This window comes from Narcine bancroftii, chromosome 5, assembly GCF_036971445.1.
Source record: "Narcine bancroftii isolate sNarBan1 chromosome 5, sNarBan1.hap1, whole genome shotgun sequence".
Lineage (NCBI taxonomy): Eukaryota > Metazoa > Chordata > Chondrichthyes > Torpediniformes > Narcinidae > Narcine > Narcine bancroftii.
In genome coordinates this window covers 220,186,095-220,205,380 of record NC_091473.1, presented here as the reverse complement: position 1 = coordinate 220,205,380, position 19,286 = coordinate 220,186,095, and the positions used below count along the sequence as shown (strand labels likewise).

The 19,286-nt window shown below is 36.9% G+C and overlaps 1 long non-coding RNA gene across 2 annotated transcripts in view; it reads left to right on the top strand.

Annotated features, from left to right (window-relative positions):
* The window catches only part of LOC138764891 (uncharacterized), a 52,357-nt gene extending 35,075 nt beyond the window's left edge, over positions 1–17,282 (top strand). For both annotated transcript variants that reach the window (XR_011358343.1, XR_011358344.1), the window contains exon 3: positions 15,035–17,282. This is a non-coding gene — a long non-coding RNA (uncharacterized lncRNA). The remainder of the gene's footprint in view (positions 1–15,034) is intronic.
* Positions 17,283–19,286: the final 2,004 nt, after the last annotated feature.

Sequence of the window (19,286 nt, the reverse complement as noted above, 5' to 3'; positions counted from 1 at the left end):
AAATGCAACTTTTGGATATATGGAGGAAACAACACCCAAAGGAAAAGGAATATTCATATTACTCGGCTAGACATAAAACATACTCAAGAATAGACCTATTTTTGTTATCAGCTCGTATGCAAGATAGAGTAAGAAAAACAGAATATAAAGCTAGAATATTATCGGACCATTCACCCTTAATATTGACAATAAAGTTAGAGGACATCCCTCCAAGAATGTATAGATGGAGATTAAACTCCATGTTATTCAAAAGGCAGGATTTTAGAGAATTCATTGAAAGACAAATTAAAATGTATTTTGAAATAAACACGGAATCAGTGAAAGATCAGTGAAAGCATTCATTAGAGGGCAAATAATAAGTTATGTAACCAAGATGAAGAAGGACTATAATCAGGAAACAGAGCAGTTGGAAAGGGAAATAGTAAATATAGAAAAAGATTTAGCAATGAAGGAAGATACAACTAAAAGAAGAGAATTGGCAGATAAAAAAATAAAATATGAAACACTACAAACATATAAGGTGGAGAAGAATATAATGAAGACAAAACAGAAATATTATGAACTAGGGGAAAAATGCACAAAATTCTAGCATGGCAGCTTAAGACAGAACAAGCTAAGAAAATGGTATTGGCATCAAGGAAAAAAGACAAACAAATCACATATAATCCAAAGGAGATCAAGGAAAACTTTAGAGAATTCTATGAACAATTATATCAAACTGAAAACGAAGGGAAAGAAGGCAAAATAGATGAATTTCTAACTAAAATTGAACTACCAAAACTACAAATAGAGGAACAAAATAAATTAACAGAATCATTTGGAATAGTAGAAATACAAGAGATAATAAAAAAATTACCAAATAATAAAACAACAGGAGAGGATGGATTCCCAATAGAATTCTATAAAACATTTAAAGATTTATTAATTCCTCCCCTCCTGGAAGTAATCAACCAGATTGACAAAACACAAAGCTTACCAGATTCATGTAAAACAGCAATAATTACAGTAATACTAAAGCAAGGGAAAGATCCACTCGCACCAGCGTCATATAGACTAATATCTTTACTTAACACCGATTATAAGATAATAGCTAAACTATTAGCAAACAGATTAGAAGAGTATGTACCGAAAATGGTAAATCTAGACAAAACTGGATTTATTAAAAAAAGACGCACAACAGATAATATTTGTAAATTTATTAACTTAATTCATGCAGTAGAAGGGAGTAAAGCGCCAACAGTAGCAGTTGCTTTAGACACAAAGAAGGCCTTTGACAGAGTAGAATGGAATTATTTATTCAAAGTATTGCAAAAATTCAGTTTACCAGAGAAGTATATTAATTGGATTAAAGCATTATATAAGGAACCAATGGCGAAAGTGACAGTAAATGGATATATATCAAAGCAATTTAACTTAAGCAGGTCAACACTATCACCTTTATTATTCGCGTTAGCTATAGAACCACTAGCATAATTGATAAGAACAGAACATAATACAAAAGGGATAAAAATAAAAGACAAGGAATATAAAATCAGTTTATTTGCGGATGATGTTATAGTATACTTAACAGAACCAGAACTATCAATAAAAGAATTATATAAGAAATTGAAGGAATATGGAGAAGTGTCGGGTTACAAAATTTACGTAAATAAAAGTGAAGCAATGCCTATGAATAATCCGGATTTCTCAAAATTTAAGAAGGAATCACCATTCAGATGGCAAATGCAAGCAATAAGATACTTGGTATACAAATAAATAAAAACCTCGGCCAACTATATAAACTCAATTATTATCTACTAATGAAAAAATTACAGGACGATTTAGAGCATTGGAAAGATTTACCACTAACACTAATGGGAAGGATAAACTGTATTAAAATGAACATTTTTCCAAGGATATTATACCTATTTCAGGCATTGCCAATACACTTGACTGAGAAATTCTTCAAGGAGTTAAAGAAAATAATAAGGAAATTTTTATGGAAAGGGGGGAAACCGAGGTTAGCACTAGATAAATTAACAGAATGGTATAAACAAGGAGGCTTACAACTGCCAAACTTTAAAAATTATTATAGAGCCGCACAATTAAGATACCTATCAGATTTTTATCAAACAAGGGAAAAGCCAGATTGGACTAGATTAGAATTAGATAAAATAGGGGAAAAGATACCTGAACACATATTATATAAATGGGATGAAAAATTGGTACAACATAGAAGTTCTCCAGTATTACATCATCTACTCAATATTTGGAAGAAGGTTCATGTAGAAAGAAATAAAACAAATTATCAATGACCAAAACTAATATTGACGCAAAATAAGTTACTCACTTTTACAATAGATAACCTTTCCTTTAGAGAATGGGAGAAAAAAGGGATCAAAAGAATAGAAAATTGTTTTTCAGGAAATAGATTATTATCCTTTGAACAAATGAAAGATAAATACAATATAACTCAAGATACAGCGCTGGCATATTACCAATTGAGATCCTACTTGAAGGATAAATTAGGAAGCAGTTTGAGTTTGCCAGAGGGAAGTAACTTTGAATATGTGATTACAGATACAATGTTAATCAAAAGATTTATAACAAATATGTATATTAAACTGCAAGAAAAGGAGAATGAGGAAACAAATGGTAAAACTAAACAAAAATGGGAACAGGATTTAAATATAAAGATAAAAAAGGAAACATGGGAGAAGTTATGCTCTGGAACGATGAGAAATACAATAAATACGAGGTTACGTTATGATACAATATAACTGGATACACAGGCTATACATCACACCTCAAAAGTTAAATAAATGGGACCCAACAGTATCTGATAGATGTTTTTGATGTAAAAAAGAAATGGAAACAACAATTCATGCAATCTGGAAATGTGAGAAAGTAGAAAAATTTTGGGAAGATCTCAATCAGATATTAAATAAAATAACAGAAAACAATATACCAAAGAATCCAGAGATCTTTCTCCTAAGTAACATAAAAAACAAAGAATTTGGAATTGATTTGGAGGATGCACAAAAAAGATTTGTTAAGATAGCTTTAGCCATAGCAAAAAAATGTATTATGTCAACTTGGAAATTGGAAGATAATTTGAAAATACAACAATGGTATATAGAAATGATTAAATGTATTCCATTAGAAAAAATAACATATAGTTTAAGAAATAATATTGAAATATTCAAACAAATATGGGAGCGTTACATGAAACACAACAGCGAAAACCTACCGGGGACAATCACTACCTAAGTTAACGGAAGGAAAAGGAAATGAAAAGAATGGACTCAGTGGAATTTCTGGTGTATTTTTATTGAATGACAACATTGTCTGACTGGTTTAATGTATCCTAGATTTATACCTTAAATGGACGGGAGGGGGGAGGTGGGGAGAGCGGGAGGGGAGGAGGGGGGGGCGAGAAAATGACATTGTAGATGTGTGAAAAGGAAAAAATGTGTATCATGGTTAATGTGATTTATGGTGTGAAAAATAAAAAGTTATTTAAAAAAAAGAATGTTGAAACCCCTGTCGTATCTTCCCATTTACTTCTCATATACATTGGTAACATCTCAGTGAATCTTTTCCATGCGGTTTCCAGTCTCGCTGCATGGTGACCAGAACTGTACACTATAGATCAATTATAGCCTGACTGTTATCTTACTCAATTGTACAACAACCTCCTTGCACTGATATACTTTACTTGGCTAGTGAGCGCAAATATCTAATCTACTTTCCGAACACCAAATCGACTTGTGCTCATTTCCTTAGGAATAAAAATGCTTTGGTTTCTCTCTGTTTGTCAGAGTTCAACTATGTATATTCAGCGTTATTGTCAAAACGCATCATCTCTCAATTCCGATTGAATTCACTCTGTTATTGCTTTGTACATCCTGCTAACCCGGCTATGGCATTGTGTAAGAGAAAACTACTCGAGGAACAAAAACCCTAGACCATTGTCTTTGCATTATAATCACTGTGAATTTTAGATCTAGCTTGCTTGGTTGTCTCATATCTTATGGATTCTGATATATTGGAACATTCTCCCAAGTGTGTCATTCTCAGCAGCCAATTGAAGTCAATTCTGATTTTTCAGATAGGATCTCCCCTCAATAAAGTCTCTTTAATTGCCTTTAAAAGTGCAGAATTTGCTCCGTCCTTCCGATATTTTCAAATCAAGTTTATTGTCATCTGATTGTACAAGCACAACCTGCCGAAAGAGCGTTCACTGGTCCTTGGTGCAAAACATGCAGAAACTCAACCAGACATAACATACTTGCATAGAAACAATACATATGCATGACAAGTAATTCAACTGTACCAATACACAAATAGATATTATTTTATGCATTTGAGACATTCGGATGGTTAGTCTGAGCATTTCCATTTGTGCTTCAGCCTTCTCACTGGCTGTGGGGGGAAGCTATTCCTCACCCATGAGCTGCTAGCTCTAATACTCCTGTACATCCTTCAAGTGGGAGCAGCTGAAAGATGCTGCTTGCAGGGGAAAAGGGATCCTCAATGATTTTACGTGTCCACTTCAGACAATAATCACATCGATTGCAGTAGGGGTGGGGATGGGGGGTTGGGTAGGGGGTAGGATGTAGACCCCATTGATCCTCTCTGCTGCTCTTATGGTCCTGTGAACTGTCTTCTGATCCATTTCTCTGCAGCAACCGTACCTCACCGTGCTGCAGACTGCCAGGACGCTCTCTATAGAGCTCCAATGGAAGGTTGACATAATGCCTGTAGTTTATTTACTTTTCCCGATAACTTAAATCTATGGCAAAACCGGACCGAAAAGCCTCTTAAATTATTTCTTATAAGAAGAACAATCACAGACCTTTCATTAATTTATTTTTCTCATGTTCAACACCGTTTCGTTTAACATCTTCACATTATGAATATCCTCTAGCTATTTCTGAAATCATGGAGTTTTAAATCTGTTGCCATAGTTTAGTAGCGGCTTGTCGTTTAGTTCATAACCTATCCATGTATGCCAAACGTCCACAAGGTTTGTTAACTCCCTTCTTACTTTGCATTGCCCGCTTCATACAACGACCTGCGATTTAATTTACCAGTATGTCATGGTGTTTTTCTCGTATCCTCCTGTCCATTTTGTCATAATAGAAAAATTCATACTTCTACCCATTAAATTCCTCAAGTGTCTTGCCTGCCATTGGGCTTGCCAACTATATTACTTCTGTCGATAATTGCTGAGTTGTCACGTTGAAAGTGTGGCAATGTTTCAAATACAAGAAAGTCCGGAATTCTAGCAAAAATGTATATTTCGAAATACTGGGACAGAAACACATATCTTCATTATACGAAAACACGTTCTGCAGATACTAGAATGTAGAAATAATAAATGTTCCCCCTTTTAACGATATGACCGGCTGTATTCGTGCACAGCATGAATTTAACTCAGATCACGGATAGCTGCAAGATCTCCAGCGGTCACATCACAATGCCTTCCACTGGCATACTGCCAGCCACAAATGTTCCCAGTATAGCATCATGTTGCAGATCAGATACCTTGATGGTTTACTCTCAAGCGGGTACCTTGATGGTTTATTCTCATAGCAACATGTTGAATTGAACATGTCAGAAACTAAATTTGTACAGAGTCAAAATTGACCGTCGTGTATGACAAACATTTATAACGTTCCAGAAATAACTAATTTATAATCGTTATTATTGTATATCATTGATTAAATATTGCAAATTATTCAACAGTCCTTCTGCAGTTTGACATTGGGATGCGAAAACATTGCTATTTGTCTACTGTCTTGCACCTTATTAAGGTTTTGAAAAGACGATCTGCAACATTGATAGCCTCATTTCCCTCCCCATGTCCACTGGTTCTCCCACATCAACGACGAAATCATGGATCACCGAAAAGATGACCATTTCTTACACACATGCAACTGATAACTGTTCTACTTTTTGTGATACAAACGTTGAGCGGAAAGGAGTTGAACCAACATGTTTGTATTGGCGCGCATAATTAACGACAGCCTCAGTGGATCTGAATATGTCACAAGTGATTCGCTTCCTTTTTTAATGTGGTATTTATATTGCAGTTGCAGTTAGTTGAAAGTGAGGGTATCGTCCCCCGCTTTTCCAGTCTCGGGAAGGATTTACATCTGAAAACAGAAGTGCACAAATGTTCACTAATATGGATATAGGAACCGTGGATCAGAATGATCCAACCACGAGGAAGAATATTTTCGGGGCGTTCGAAGTGTTTTTGAAATGGGATGAACGCCCATTGCATTGGCGAATATATTTTCTCGTCCGGGCAATTCAAGTTATCTACTATCCCATCTTGGCTATGACTGCTCTTCCTGGTAAGCTTTTCTGCGCACGATATTGATCCGAAACGATTCTCATTTTATTCTTTCCAACTTTTGTTGATTCTGCTTTCTTGAATCCCTGTGTATTAACTTGCCAAATTACAGCTAACAGCAATATTGTTTCTAATTTACGATCACAGACTCGCAGTGCTTTGTGTTCCTGGTACGTTGATACATCCATTCAGTAATCCATCCTTCCAAAAGTAGAACTTTTATTGTTGCGCCACAAACAACATTCAAGACAGAATGAATTGCTTGGCAACCTGCATTTCCATTTGTCCCAATAATTTCACGTCGGCAATTAAATTGTCTTCAACAATAAAAATATATTCGTCCCTACCCGAGAGGGCCTGATACTGGACGACATGTTGGGAAACGTAGCAGGGAAACTACCTGAAATGTCCATCGGAGATCACTTCGTGACCAGTTACGGTAACCCCTTCAGTGTTGAAATTACTGGAAAAGACAGGATTGGCCCAAAGTTGAAAGTTCTAAACTAGTTATCAGGGCATCTGACAAGTGGAAGGCTTTCAAAGGAAGATCGGGGGAGTTTGGTAGATGTAAATGGTCAGCGTGATCATGAAATAATTTAGTATGCAATAAATGTCTGCAAATATCTTCAGGAAATGATGGAAAGCAAAGGGAACCCATTCAAAAACGAACAATGGCTATTATTTCAGTTTAGTTGTCACAGGATTCATTTGACTCCTGGAGGCAAATTATTGAAGCAATTAAGGATGGTTTCACTAAACTAAAGCTTGATACTGTAACTATAGATTGTTCCAGCTGTGGAGCAGCACTCTTTATCGTGCTTCAAGATAAGAATATAAGGGGGAGTCACGTGATGGAGTAGTGGACGGACAGTGAACTCCAGCCCTCTCCAGAAAAGTCGGGAAAAACAAGAGAAAATACAAAGGCACAGAAATAAAAGTTAAAGAAAAGTGAGTACAAAGGTGGAAAGAAGATGGCGACAAAAAAAGAAAAATCAAAATCAACGGTAAGAAGAGAGGAAGAGAGGACAACGGAGGAAGAGAGAGAAGGCCTTACCTGTTCGAAGAGGCCCACGGTGGAGAGAGAAACCCGCTCCCTCAGGTCGGTAGAAATAGGACTACAAAAATGACTCGCAGATCCGAGTAAAAGTGCGCAACCGCACATGAAAAAAAACACACCGACGGGAGGGGGGACCAGCTGGGGAGTCGATCTCCACAGCCGGCAACGACAGCTGCAGAACACCTGCAGCAAGAAGAGACCACAGAAGACAATGGAAACAAGAAAGAAGAGAAGAAAAGGACAACAAAGAAACAACAGATGGCCAACCCAGAGGAAGAAGAAGAGGAAGAGTACAGTGAAATAGAAGAAGAAGGGAAAGGCAAGATAAAGGATATACTTTCTCTTGTTAGAGGATACATGGAGTCATTTAAAGAATGGCAAACACAGGAATTCAATGATTTAAGAAGAAGAATAAACAACACAGAAGAGAAAGTGAATAAAATAGATATGACCTTAACAGAAATGGGAAAGAAAATGGACAAGATGGAAGAGCGGGCAGTAGCAGCAGAAATGGAGGTAGAAGACTTAAAAAAGAAATTGGAGGAAACTAATAAAAAACCTAAGAGACACAAGAACTACTAGCCCAAAAAATAGATATAATGGAAAATAACAGAAGAAATAACATAAAGATAGTGGGCCTTAAGGAAGATGAAGAAGGCAAGAATATGAGGGAGTTTATAAAAGAGTGGATCCCTAAGACCCTAGGATGTCCAGAACTACAGCAAGAAATGGAAATAGAAAGGGCACATAGAGCATTGGCCTCTAAACCACAACCACAACAAAAACCAAGATCTATTGTAGTAAAATTCCTAAGATATACTACAAGAGAAAAGGTACTGGAGAAGACAATGGAAAAAGTAAGAGAGGGCAACAAACCACTGGAGTATAAAGGGCAGAAAATCTTCATTTATCCAGATATAAGTTATGAACTCCTAAAGAAGAGAAGAGTTCAATACAGCAAAGGCGATTTTACGGAAGAAAGGGTATAAATTTATACTAAAGCATCCAGCGGTATTGAAAATATTTATTCCAGGACAACAAAACAGACTATTCTCGGATCCAGAAGAAGCACGAAAATTTGCAGAACAATTACAAAAATAGACTGAGGGATGAAGACGGGTAATGAGAGTAAAAATGATCACGATGGATATGTATGTGGGTAAAGACAAAAATAGACTGAGGGATGAAGACGGGTAATGAGAGTAAAAATGATCACGATTGATAAGTATGCGGGTAAAGAGGTATAAGAGTGAATAGAGACAAGGTGCATACGTGAATGTAGCTGTAATTAGAGGAAAATATAGATAGTATAGACAAGAATTAATAAGGGAAGGTAATGAAATAGAGAGAATAAGGAGGGAATTAAAAGAGTGACCTTTGTGACATATGAAAAGTGAAATCTTTTCTGCGGGGGGCTGGGTGGGGGGAAATAGCGGTCACTGCAAAATCAGTTGACGCTTGCGAGTGGATTCGCAAATCGAAATGGAGAGGGGAGATGTGGTTGTCCGACAAGGGATAAAGGACAACTCAGGAGGGGAAGGGGAGATTGGGGATAAAGAAGATAGAAATAGGAGAATAAGGAAAATGTTTGATGTTGTAGGAATGTTGTCTTATATAGAGTTGAAAATAAGAAAACAGAAATGTAAAAGGAGGAAAGGTAATGATGGAAAAACGGAAAGAAAAGATAAACAAAATATAAAATGGCTACGCTGAACTATATGACTTCAAATATTAATGGAATACATAACCAAATTAAAAGGAAGAAACTACTAAATTTACTGAAAAAGGAAAAAATTGATATAGCATTTGTCCAAGAAACACACTTAACTGAATTGGAGCACAAGAAATTAAAGAGAGATTGGGTAGGACATGTAATAGCAGCATCGTATAATTGAAAAGCAAGAGGAGTGGCTATATTAATTAGCAAAAATGTGCCATTTAAAATAGAAGAGGAAATAATAGATCCAGCAGGGAGATATGTTATGATAAAATGTCAGATATATTCGGAGTTTTGGAATCTACTTAATATATATTCACCTAAAGAAGAAGATCAAAAGTTTATGCAAGATATCTTTTTGAAGGTAGCTAATACACAAGGGAACATACTAATAGGAGGGGATTTCAATCTGAATTTGGATCCAAATATGGATAAAACGGATAAAAAAATTAACAGGAAGAACAAAGTAACCAAATTTATAATTAAATCAATGCAAGAAATTAAACTTTTGGATATATGGAGGAAACAAAACCGAAAAGAAAAGGAATACTCATACTACTCGACTAGACATAAAACATACTCAAGAATAGACCTATTTTTGTTATCAGCTAGTATGCAGGATAGAGTAAGAAAAACAGAATATAAAGCGAGAATGCTATCGGACCATTCACCCTTAATACTGACAGTAAAGCTAGAGGACATCCCTCCAAGAATGTATAGATGGAGATTAAACCCCATGCTATTTAAAAGACCGGATTTTAGAGAATTTATTGAAAAACAATTAAAAATGTATTTTGATGTAAATACGGAATCAGTGGAAGATAAGTTTATACTATGGGACGCAATGAAAGCATTCATTAGAGGGCAAATAATAAGTTATGTAACCAAGATGAAGAAGGACTATAATCAGGAAACAGAGCAGTTGGAAAGGGAAATAGTAAACATAGAAAAAAAATTAGCAATGAAGGAAGATACAACTAAAAGAAGAGAATTGGCGGATAAAAAAATAAAATATGAAACATTACAAACATATAAGGTAGAGAAGAATATAATGAAGACAAAACAGAAATATTATGAACTAGGTGAAAAAACGCACAAAATCCTAGCATGGCAGATTAAGACAGAGCAAACTAAGAAAATGGTATTGGCAACAAGGAAAAAAGACAAACAAATTACATATAATCCAAAAGAAATTAAGGAAAACTTTAGAGAATTCTATGAACAATTATACCGAACTGAAAACGAAGTGAAAGAAGGGAAAATGGATGAATTTTTGACTAAAATTGAACTACCAAAACTACAAATAGAGGAACAAAATAAATTAACAGAACCATTTGGAACAGTAGAAATACAAGAGATAATAAAAAAAAAATACCAAATAATAAGACACCAGGAGAGGATGGATTTCCAATAGAATTCTACAAAACATTTAAAGACTTATTAATACCGCCCCTCCTGGATGTAATCAACCAGATTGATGAGACACAAAACTTACCAGATTCATGTAAAACAGCAATAATTACAGTAATACTAAAACAAGGGAAAGATCCACTCTCACCAGCGTCATATAGACCAATATCTTTGCTAAACACAGATTATAAGATAATAGCTAAACTATTAGCAAACAGATTAGCAGAACAGATACCGAAAATGGTAAATTTAGACCAAACTGGATTTATCAAAAAAAGACGCACAACAGACAATATTTATAAATTTATTAACTTAATTCATGCAGTAGAAGGAAATAAAGCACCTACAGTAGCAGTTGCTTTAGACGCAGAGAAGGCCTTCGACAGAGTAGAATGGAATTATTTGTTCAATATATTGCAAAAATTCAGTTTACCAGAGAAGTATATTAATTGGATTAAAGCATTATATAAGGGACCGTTAGCGAAAGTGACAGTAAATGGACATGTATCAAAGCAATTTAACTTAAGCAGGTCAACGCGGCAGGGATGCCCACTATCACCGTTATTGTTTGCGCTAGCTATAGAACGACTAGCAGCATTGATAAGAATAGATAATAATATAAAAGGAATAAAAATAAAAGACAGGGAATATAAAATCAGTCTATTTGCGGATGATGTTATAGTGTACTTAACAGAACCAGAACTATCAATAAAAGAATTATATAAGAAATTGAAGGAATATGGAGAAGTGTCGGGTTACAAGATAAATGTAAATAAAAGTGAAGCAATGCCTATGAATAATGCAGATTTCTCAAAATTTAAGAAGGAATCTCCATTCAGATGGCAAATGCAGGCAATAATATACCTAGGTGTACAAATAAACAAAAATCTAGGCCAATTATATAAACTCAATTACAATCCACTAATGAAAAAATTACAGGACGATTTAGAGCATTGGAAAGATCTACCACTAACACTGATAGGAAGGATAAACTGTATTAAAATGAACATTTTTCCAAGGATATTATACTTATTTCAGGCATTGCCAATACAACTGACAGAGAAATTCTTCAAAGAGTTAAAGGAAATAATAAGGAAATTTTTATGGAGAGGGGGGAAACCGAGGATAGCACTAGATAAATTAACAGAATGGTATGAACAAGGATGCTTACAATTGCCAAACTTCAAAAATTATTATAGAGCCGCACAATTAAGATACCTATCAGATTTTTATCAAACAAGGGAAAAACCAGACTGGACGAGATTAGAATTAGATAAAATAGGGGAAAAGATACCTGAACACATATTATATAAATGGGACAAAAAATTGGTACAACATAGAACTTCTCCAGTATTACATCATCTCCTCAATATTTGGAAGAAGATTCATGTAGAAAGAAATAAAACAAATTATCAATTACCAAAACTAATATTGAGGCAAAATAAGCTACTCCCTTTTACAATAGATAACCTTTCCTTTAGAGAATGGGAAAAAAAGGGATTAAAAGAATAGAAAATTGTTTTTCAGGAAGTAGATTCTTATCCTTTGAACAAATGAGAGATAAGTACAATATAACTGGAGATACAGCGCTGGCATATTACCAACTGAGATCCTACTTGAAGGATAAATTAGGAAGCAATTTGAGTTTACCAGAGGGAAGTAACCTTGAATATGTGATTACAGATACAATGTTAATCAAAAGATTTATAACAAATATGTATATTAAACTGCAAGAAAAGGAGAATGAGTAAACAAATGGTAAAACTAAACAAAAATGGGAACAAGATTTAAATATAAAGATAAAAAAGGAAACATGGGAGAAATTATGTTCTGGAACGATGAGAAATACAATAAATACGAGGCTACGTATGATACAATATAATTGGTTACACAGACTATACATTACACCGCAAAAGTTAAATAAATGGGACCCAACAGTATCTGATAGATGTTTTCGATGTAGAAAAGAAATGGAACAACAATTCATGCAATCTGGACATGTGAGAGAGTAGAAAAATTTTGGGATGATCTCAATCAGATATTAAATAAAATAACAGAAAACAATATACCAAAGAATCCAGAGATCTTTCTCCTAAGTAACATAAAAAACAAAGAATTTGGAATTGATTTGGAGGATGCACAAAAAAGATTTGTTAAGATAGCCCTAGCCGTAGCAAAAAAATGTATTATGTCAACTTGGAAATTGGAAAATAATTTGAAAATACAACAATGGTATATAGAAATGAATAAATGTATTCCATTAGAAAAAATAACATATAGTTTAAGAAATAATATTGAAATATTCGAACAAGTATGGGAGCCTTACATTAAATACAATAGCGAAAACCTACCGGGGACAAACATTACCTAAGTTGATGGAAGGAGAAGGAAAGAAAAGAATGGACTCAGTAGAATTTCTGGTGTATTTTTGTTGAATGACAACATTGTCAACCTAGATAAAATGGATGAGAGGGGGGGGGGGGGGTGGCCTGGGAGGAGGGAGGAGGGGGGGAGAAAAAGTCACTGTATATGTGTGAAAAAGAAAAAGTGTATATCATGGCTAATGTGATTTATGGTGTGAAAAATAAAAAATTAAAAAAAAAACAAAAAAAAACACATATTATGCTGCATTATCCTTCTATTTCTTACCTTATCGGTAAGTTGCACAGGTAACAATACTGGGATCATAATCCTGGAGGTCCTAGCCTTCAACTGCACAGGTCACTGTTTGAAGTCACTTACGAGTGACTATCCAAGCCGTTGGACCCTACATTTACCACGAATTCTGGCTTTCACCCTAACTCTTTAGAAGATCTCCCGGACTCTGGCACTAAGAGAAAAATATCATCCGGTTTCGTCATCTCATCCACAGAACTTCTCATCGTTCCCCTCATGAATGAACTCTTTACCACTGCATATGGCCTCGACTCCCTCTCTTTCTTATCCACAGGATCACACTCTGTTCCAGAAGCCTTACCTTCGGTGTTTGTATCTGGTATGTGGTCATCTTCAATCGTATGTAAAACGGTATACGTTTTATTGAGGGTTACGTCCACTGACTGTTCCCTTACCCTTTCCCTTCTGTCTCCTGGGTGTGACTCCTTCCTTGTAATTTATGTTTAGCACCTCCTCAGCCTCCCGAACGTTCCGTTCATCCTACCAAAGCTCTAATACCTTAATACAATTTTTTAACGAGCTGCAATTGTAAGCATGGCTTACCTATGACGTGGACCGGGTAAAGGCATTTTTGACCGCCTGAGCACCCGTAGTGTGGGCACCCTTATCCAACAAATGAGGAGTGACATTATTGGGAGACAAGTATCAAAGGACAAGGAAGTAAATTTTCCATGCAATCTCAAAGAGGGGTTCGGCAGATCACATGGGCTGGATTAGGAAAATAATACATAATTGAAACGAACCAATTAAAACAGTATGAAAAATACTTTATTAGAATAAACGACCCAAAGCTCTGAATGTATACATAATTATTGGTTCTCTTTGTTAGCCATCTAGCAAGATCCAATCATACATCAGTAACATTGCTTTTCCATATTTAACTGAAGCTCTGAAAGTTGGAGTAAATTAAGTTTTCGTCTTCGCATTATTTAGTTATTCTAATGACTAACGATTGAGTCAGTTACACACATACACAAATCTGCCGGGCATGGTGGTTTGAAGCCATCAATCTGGAATATATTCTGACATATTTTCTCAATGAAGACCTCACCAAATTTCAAATACTCTGATGTTACATATGGACATGCATAAGGATTCACGAGGAGGCGCTGTGTGGCCGATGGCTCATATTCACAGAAAAAATCCCTCAAACCAAACAAGATGAATTTTGAGGTTAGTTAGATAGCGAAGAAGTGGATTGGAGCTACTAAAGCTTAATGCTCCATGTCGAAAGAAGAACAGAAATGAATTTCAACCTAGCAGAGAACATCTTTAGTGAGTTTACTTGTCAACAACACCCCAAAAAATGCCACAGAGCTCAGTCTGTTCCCAACAATAAATTTCCCAGATTCCTCCCAAAATTCATCGCCAGATTTTAAATGTCTTTCTCTCTGCACTGGTTAATTATATGGAATAAAGCTCAGCATTTGGATGAAGGTTAATGGAACGTGTTCTAAAATAACAGTAAAATGGACACGGAAACATCCTTGTAGTTCCCGCAGTTATGGCAATCGAGTTGGTATCAATCGCATGGATTTGTTTTGGAAGTACTCCACAGTGCATAGTCCTGGCTATTAGAAAGATGCGTATCTAACGCGGTTGAGATGGAACCGGATACACTGGCTACGACATTTGACATTGTGCATGGCTAGAAAATGCTTTTATGCAGAATGCTCGTTTCTGGTTACCAACTCTCCCCACAGTTACACTCCATAAAAATGGCTCGAACTTCCTTTAGATTTTGGGTATTCGTAAAGTAACCAGTCGTTTACTGTTTATTTCTGAACTCTATTCACCGTCAGAAATATAATTTATTTTCCTTCTTTTACAGTGATATCAGTGACTATTAAGATCCTGTCCTGAGGGAACTGCGGTCTCTCTAAGAGTGTCACGCTTTACCTCGTTGCAATGGCAGCGGCGGATTTACTAGTCGTTATTCTTCTATCTGATAATGAGGCAGATACCAACTGCCTTCAGGTACAACTTCCCTTTCCTCAAGTCCATCCCTTTGTGTAATATTCACGCCGTCCTTGTTTATACAGTGACAGATTGGTCTGTCTGGTACACCGTCGCATTCACCTTTGATCGGTTTGTAGCCATTTGTTACCAGAAGATGAAAAGGAATTATTGCACCGAGAAAACGGCGACGTTTGTACTTGGAACGGTGAGCGTGCTAAGTTTTTCGAAGAACATTTTCTGGTATTTTATGTTCACAGGTGAATATTTCGTTGATAATTCCCCTTGGTTTTGTTTGACAAGAGAAGGTGTTCTGACATCAGAGAACTGGGCAACAGCCACATTCGTTCATCATATCTTCACACCGGCAATCCCATTTGTCCTCATTTTGCTGCTCAATGGGTTAACTGTAAGACATATTCTGGTGACTAGCAGGGTGCGCAGAAGACTTCGAGGTGCCAGCAGTCGGGAGAGTTTTCGAGACCCAGAGATGGAGAGCCGCAGGAAATCCGTCACTTTGCTGTATGCTATCTCGGCGAATTTCATCCTGTTATGGTCGCTGTTCACAGGGTATTTCCTATGGGTCCAGTTGTATTATGTACGCGTTGTGCTTACCGGTCCACCTATTTTTCTGCAAGACCTAGGTTTCATGCTGCAGCTGTTGAGCTGCTGTACAAACACGGCCCTTTACACCATTACCCAGAAAAAGCTCAGGGAAGAACTGAAGGAACTAGTGAAATCTTCCATCTCTCGAGTTGTGAAATGTGCTCAATGACGCGAGGAGCCATGAAATCTTTATCGTCAGGCGCAATTTAAATAATTAATTTGACAACGAGGTGTGATCAAATAAAATATCAGCCCTCAGAGGGAAAGAGAGATTGACGTAATCCCAAAGGAAACCTTGAAGTAAAGTCCCTCGAACTAATGATTAAAATTAAACAGACTTCAAATGACACAAACTAGTTCATCTACGACGAAGACCATGGGACCTGCAATCAAAATAAAGCTTCGTACCTCACAAGGATTTCAATCTATTCTTGCATTCCCGATACATTAAACAAACAGAACCTCATGCAGTTACTGAAAACAGTATAGAGCTCAGAAATACCGTGGCTGTGCCGACGTAGCAGGGTAGCTAAATAATACATTTGTTAGGCCACAAAGTTATGCATCGGTTCTTACCTAAACAAATACGACGTTAATACCGTTTGGTGTACTATTGGAACATCTACTGACGAAGTCGATGAAACTAATTGAACACGTCCAAAGCCAGTCCCAGGCAGAAGTTGTAAACAATATTTTATCTGAGAGTTAGAAGGCACATTAAAGAAGCATATAATTCAAATATCCTAAGGCATGTATCCAATATAAAGTAAAATGTTACCAATTCACCGAGTCATAATTACCATACACTTTTAAATGAAACGTCAAATCAGACCTACAAAATATCAAAATAAAAATAACATTAAAGTCTTTACAATGAAGGTACACGTTAGAATGTGTGATTAACGTGTAAAAGTACAACTATTTTAACTCATGAAACACTTCCCATCTTTATGGAAAGCTGACGGGGCATGGAAAATGTAAACCAGTGGAGCAGATCAAGAATTAGCTTCAAAATAATGCAGTAACTCCTGCTATTTAGAAACTCAATATAACATTCCGCTGTAGATCCACAGAGTAGCTCTTGATAATTCAATAGTTAGAGTTATATACTATCTTGAAATTATTGAAATAACACCACAACCCCGGGCACCTCTTCGTCAGAGAAAGAGAAGCAAAAGAGGCTTTTCCCACCCCCCCGAAACTGAGTGTCTGTGAATTGTCCCCATGCATCCTCCATAGCCCCATAAACTTCAGTCTGAACCACCAGCAACCCGAGCTCCAGATCCAAACCTCCAACATGACTAGGAAATTTTCAGCGCTCTCAGCACCCTCTCACATCCCAGTTCCAATACCTGGTACCCCTTCAACCAGCCATGAGCAATTCGCAGCCTTCTGTGAATCCTTTGACCACAGCTTCCACCAGTCCGCAGCCTCCATGGGTTCCTCACCTTGAGTCAGCAACAGCCCCGCCACCTGTGTCCTCAGCTGCAGAGAGAGCCCCCTCACTGGTCCGGCGCCATGGTCACCGTGCCATGGGTCATCTCCTCTGCTTCTCAAGTGGGGTGTTCTTCCCACTTTCTGGTGCCCTATGCAGTCCTCTGCTTACCTGGAGTATGGAACCTGTCGTGACAGCTGCCGATCATAGGTGTGCGCCATCTTGCGTCTAGACCCCGCGATGGCAGGATTTTAAATAATACCACCATTGGTTCCTTTAACAGGCTGTTTAAAACCTGTATAGAGTTGACGGCAGTCAGACTGGGCAGTTCAACCCTGCGGCGATTCTCTGCAGAGCCGCACCAGCAGTAATGCTGCCGTTACATCATTGCCTTTATAGTAGCTCCGCCAGCAAAGACATTTCAAATGGCGTTTCATAGAGATATAGCACAGAAAAGTCATCCATCGACCAACTAGTTACATTAATCTGACATAAATCCCATATTTTCCTCCCATGCTCAGCAATATTCTTTTCTCGCCCTCCCAAAGTCTACTGCTCACCTTTGTGAGGGGCAATTTAGAGCAGCGAATCAGTCATCCAATCTGCATATCCTCGGGATACCCAGACAAACCACATACAGACTCATGGAGAACCTGCAAATGTCAGACAGCTGGTCCTTGGCTCTATGAGGCAGCTCTACTTACTGAGCCACTGCAGGTGGCCCAAAGAGGGACATTTATCCAAAAGCCACACAGAATTAAAAAGCTTCATCACATGGGAGCTTCTTGAGATAGAAGCAACTGCCTATCTTGGCACTTTTATTTGGAAAAATGGATTGCAACTTCAATTACGCATGTGCAGTTAAATCAATGCATAACCAAACTTTTACAAGCTGCTTCTCTGCAACTAATATGACACCACAATGGTGTTTGTTTGAAATTTGTCATTAAATCCTAACTGCATTTATTTTAATTTTTATACTGAAGAAGGATGAAAAAAAATCATTGATTAATTTAAAAGTGATTAAATAAAGCAGTTAATGTCACTTTTTACGTCTAAGGAGTCTCATTCCCTCACCCCACAACTACTTCTCCTAAGCTACATGCACTATTTCTGAATTACTCTAAGTTTAAGTTTATTGTCCCTTTATACCAAGGGTGTGAGCAGAGTAATTACACATCCCAGACTAGTACAGCAAGAAATCACAATGTGGGGCAGTAGAGTGACAGGTATCAGTGTTACAGAGCAAAGGTTAATTAATTTCATTGTTTTGGAGGTTGTTCAAGAGTATAATAACAGCAGGAAAGAAACTCTCCTTCAACTTTTTGGTGTGCAATATCACACTTGTGAATCTCCCTTCCAATAGAAGGTGGAGAGTATATGATGGATGCAATGAGACTTGGTATGTTCATTGCTTCTCTGAAGCAGCAGAAAGAATAGATGAAGTCATTGAAGGGGCAGGAGTTGTATGTTGGACTGAATTGAGTTCACAACCTTCTACGCATTCCTGTGATCTTTGGCAAAGCATTTCTTGTTCAATGTGGTGATGCACCCTGACAGAATACTTTCAATGGGGCAACTGTAGAAATTTGTGAGGAAGGCAGGTGACTTGCCAAATTTTCTCAGGCTTTTCAAGAAGTAGAGGTGCTGGTGCATCAATATTTGTGGACTAGCATATTTCACTGGAGATATTTACTACTGGAGGCTCAGTGTCTTTCAATTCAGACTGGAGAGTGATCTCCACCATCTTCTGGAAGTTTTTGACTTCAAGCTCCAAGTCACTAATCTCTCTATCACCCTTATATATTCCAAATTATTATTGTTAGAGATCTCCAATTAGCTGTTCATAAATTTATCAGACTAGCATTTTGGCACTGCATCACAAATATAGCTTATGTCTGATCCTAATCAGACCACCTGTGGTGGAAGCACTTGTATATGCCCTCCTTTAATACTTTTTTTATGTGCATCATAAACTTATAATTGACGTCATGCTATCCAAACATCAATCAAACCACCATCTTTCCATTATTGCAACACCTAGATACAACTCCCATCTCTCTCGATCTCTGTAAACCTAGTTTCG